The 4,346-nt window shown below is 38.8% G+C and overlaps 1 long non-coding RNA gene across 1 annotated transcript; it reads left to right on the forward strand.

Annotated features, from left to right (window-relative positions):
• The first annotated feature begins 1,448 nt into the window (after positions 1-1,448).
• Positions 1,449-2,491, forward strand: LOC114446701 (uncharacterized). The gene is made up of 4 exons (XR_003671774.1): positions 1,449-1,509; positions 1,710-1,762; positions 2,239-2,333; positions 2,424-2,491. It is a non-coding gene; the product is annotated as an uncharacterized LOC114446701 (long non-coding RNA).
• The last annotated feature ends 1,855 nt before the right edge of the window (positions 2,492-4,346 follow it).

Below are 4,346 nucleotides of genomic sequence, written 5' to 3' on the forward strand. Positions count from 1 at the left end.
GCTGATCATGAAACATGATGGAGATTTTGTAATCTACAGTCTACAGTGTTGGGGTAAAGAGAAATTCAAATTCTACCAGAATGGACTAACCGGGTCAGACATCATACATAAGGATGATCTGCTGCTGAATGACACCTACACTGACATTCCAGCAGTAGATGAGCTATGTCTCAGGTTCTATCCATGGTCTGACAGTGTAGTTCATGGACTAATGATGCAAGAAGTAGCTTCCAGAAAGTCAAACTACTTATTACCAACAGCCCAACATGTGTTCTGTTTGACCCTTTACTGCCCACCACAGTGTCCACACAGGCCTCAGGCTAAAGCATGGGTGTTTCATCCACACAACATGAACAGCAGCTCTTGCATCACAGCCTGCAAATATTCAGTGGTAGGAAAAGAAGCCTGTGTCAAAATAAGCTACTTATGGGGAGCAATCCTATGAAGTGATCACCACATTAACCACACTCCTATCTACAAAAGCAAAAGGTAGAACTGGTATATGACAGCTTCACCACCTTAACAGCACTTAACCAGACACTATTTCTTAAATCTGTTGAGTAGTAAGAATTATTTGCTCTGTTGAATGGTTACATCAATTCTGGAATGCTTGATCAATGTAGGGGAAAATGTATTGTGTTCCTCTTGACACACTGTACAAAATGTTCTGCAAAATCACTTTTATTATGGTTCAAAGCAAAGAACATCCATATGGAGAGAGGTCCCACTGTATGTGCACACGGGCCATCCTATGCAGAAAGAATGGGGGCCTTTGGAGAAAACAATATGGATGGCAAAGAATACCTTTAGATTTGTAGAAAAATTGTGTTACACAACTACTACACTGTAAAACATGTGTAGTATTTGTAACACAAGTGTGTTAAACTTGCAAGTAAAAGTTCACCTGCTGCCTTTTAAAAAAGAAAGGCCTAGACCCCTTGGTTTTAACCAATTTTACACTAATTTCCAAGCTCCCTTTTATCTCAAAGGTTTTAGAGAAAGTTGTTCTTACACAAATCCAAGAATTTTTAAAAACAGCCAATGTCTGTGAACTGTTTAAATCTGGTTTTAGGCCTCCCCACAGCACTGAAACTGCCCTTTTAAAAGTTTTTAATGATCTCCTGCTAACCCTCGACTCTGGCAACTGTGCCATTTTAATTCTCCTCGACCTGACAGCGGCCTTCGATACAGTAGACCATACACAGCAAACTCAAAAGTGTTAAATTCTCAGTGTTGGTGTTGGGTGTCAAAAATACAGAGTCGTTTCAACACTTGTTTAGTTATTTCAACTACAAGAGAGTTATTCCTTAAAAAGAGTTAGTGTTGATCCTGGGAGTCAAATCCAATCAACTCTGTTCAGTGTTAATTTCAAAATCAACTCTGAGTGAGCCACAAATCTAATGGCTCTGTGACGTATTTGAGACTTTGGGAGAGGCAGGAGAGCACCTGCAAAGGACTACTCTCTTACTCTCCTATTTCTTCCACGTCAACTGTGAAGAGCTTTCTCATGTAAGTAAACCAAACACAATATGTCACATTTAATGACATTTTCTGTGTAGTAGTTTTTAGGAGGATAAGGTGGGCCGATAGTTAGATATGGCTTGTTAGCCGATTCACAATGTAAAACCGTGTTACCTAGCTAGCTAAGTAAACGTTATATTATTAAAGTGAACTAGTATCATTACATTCGCCTTTCTGTCCCTCCTCAGCTCCTGTAGCTCCTCCTGCCCTTCCCCCACATTGCTAATATGCATTGCTGGAGGTAAGTCGCAGGAGGGATCGCTGTCATTAAAATTATTAGCTTGTGTTGTGAATTGTATCATTTAAGCTAAACACTTTAATGTGTAATAATGGTCTGTTGTCATGGAGTGCTGTCCATTCAGTTTTGTGTTGTTTTGACCGTGCAGAGGAACATTTTTCAAGTGTTTTATGCTAGGCGTTTTTAGCGGGATTTACCATGCTACGCGCTAGTCAGCTACACGTGACTGATGCAGTAAAGAAAAGTGACTCTTTTGTCATGTATATTAATATATTTTGTACTTTTAGGAGCAAGGAGTTTCAGAATGAGCAGGAAGGCAACCGTTGTGTTTGTGTTGTCTTGAATGAATCTGCTAATTATAATAACTGTTTTAGTGTAGTGACATTACTCAAGTTACACAGGTGGAATGAAAATTGCAGCTGACTGCAGCGTCAGATAAATTGTAGACAATTCACAAATGTTCTTTGTTTTCTTTATAGTACAACATGTTGGTGAAGGTGAGATATGGAGAAAGTCAGAAGTATGTCAAAGTGGCTGGAGGGCTATGAAGACTTCAACACATTTCTTCAGAAAGGTTGGTATCACATAACTTGTATTATGTTCTGTGAGAATAGAAATAGAAGAAACCAGTTTCTTTAGAGTTCTACATCCAATACTTTCTCAGTCATAGAGAAGCTAGGTCTTCCACTTGAGGCAGAGCTGCACTTGACAGATGAATCAGGGACAGAGGTGGATGCAGATGTGTTTGAGGAGCTTTTTCAAGCAGGGAACCTCACAGTGTCCACGGAACAGTCAACAGGTGAGACTTAGCCTTGCCAGGGAAACGGTGGATCACTAACGACGAATATTGTGGAGGACTAATTATTTTGTCATTGTAATTGTTTGTATTTCTTTAAAATGCATTACAGTTGTCCTTCATGAGGTTTTGGAGTCCCCTGTATCAGACATTTTATTCTTGAATGCGTCAGTGTCAGACTCGTCGTCCTCTGCTACTATCCTAGTTATTTGACACTGCTGCACATTAGTTTTGTTGTTAATTGGTGCTACATTTCATTGTTTTCTCATGGTTCCTCTTAATGTGTTGTCATAGATCGGAGCCAGTATTGAAACATTGCTTGAACCTGTGGAGCCAGGACAGCCCTTCCTCCTGTGTGTTGGTGAACAGAAGAACAGCATCCAAAGGTACTACATCATCATTGACAACAAGGCCATCCCTTGCAAGGCACAGACATCACTGGCAGCTTTTGATGAGCGCTTAAAAGCACACTTCATCTTCAGTGTCAACTACCATCAAGCCCTCTACAACTTCTACACGTTCATCCAAACCCCAGTGTTTAACATTGATGTGGGAAGTGCCAAAGAAAATCCCAGAGTCAGGGAACTCCGAGCAAGACTTTTTAACAACAACACTTGAGGTGATTGATATCCTTGGTTGCAAATATGTTTGTTTGTTTCATATGTGGAGCATGCCACAGAAGTTCTGCACTGCTTTGTCAGCATTTAAGACTCCACCATGGTTTATATCCTGGAAAGACATTACGTTTGAAATGTGGACAGCCAGGATGTAGTTCTTCATTTTGCACTTTTTCAGGGTTCAAGAAGCACCTTAATTATTTTCACAGGGACATAGTTTTGACTAATATTGTGGACAATGTGGACATTCACAATGAAGGTGATGAGCCCTCAACTTGTCAGGCAGTCAGTACAGACACTCCAACTACTCCCCAGGTCTCTATTGACAATCATCATGTGTTAAACATGTGTGGTTCTGTTGTAGCACAGTTACAAGCATCTGGTGTTGCTGAGAGCACAGTCCAATCAATGGTAGAGTCCATGGAACTACTTGTAAAGGACATTCACAGTCAAGCAAGAGAAGCAGTTCTCAGCTGTACTTCAGAAATCCAAGGTGCAGATTTGATTTTTGATTTTGATTTTTTTAACCCTCATGCATTGTTCGCAAACACTACCCTAATGTGTTGTTCGGGGACAAAAACGTCCTCTAACTTTAACGGTTTTAAAAATATATTAGATAAATATTTTTTTGAACTTTTTTTGCATAGACCTTTTAATTAACTTCAGTTCTAATCAACAGTAGTGAAAAAATCATTTTCCCCCAGGATTTTAACCCTTTAATCACCAATTTTATAAGGGGTGGTGCTGAAAATTGAAAAAAAAAAACACAAAATGGCTCATTTTTAATAGAAAAGGTGAATGTGGACTGGATTCTTTTTAACCTTTATTACAGTCTTGGTCATGTCAAACATCAGTAAAGAAATTGACTTTATTGCATTATTAGTTTTTGCACAGCACTGGATTTTCTTTTTTTCTCCCTAATGTGTTGTTCGGGGACAAAAACGTCCCCTAACTTTAACGGTTTTAAAAATATATTAGATAAATATTTTTTTGAACTTTTTTTGCATAGACCTTTTAATTAACTTCAGTTCTAATCAACAGTAGTGAAAAAATCATTTTCCCCCAGGATTTTAACCCTTTAATCACCAATTTTATAAGGGGTGGTGCTGAAAATTGAAAAAAAAAAACACAAAATGGCTCATTTTTAATAGAAAATGTGAATGTGGACTGGATT

The sequence above is a fragment of the Parambassis ranga genome, chromosome 14, assembly GCF_900634625.1.
Source record: "Parambassis ranga chromosome 14, fParRan2.1, whole genome shotgun sequence".
NCBI classification, from domain to species: Eukaryota; Metazoa; Chordata; class Actinopteri; family Ambassidae; genus Parambassis; species Parambassis ranga.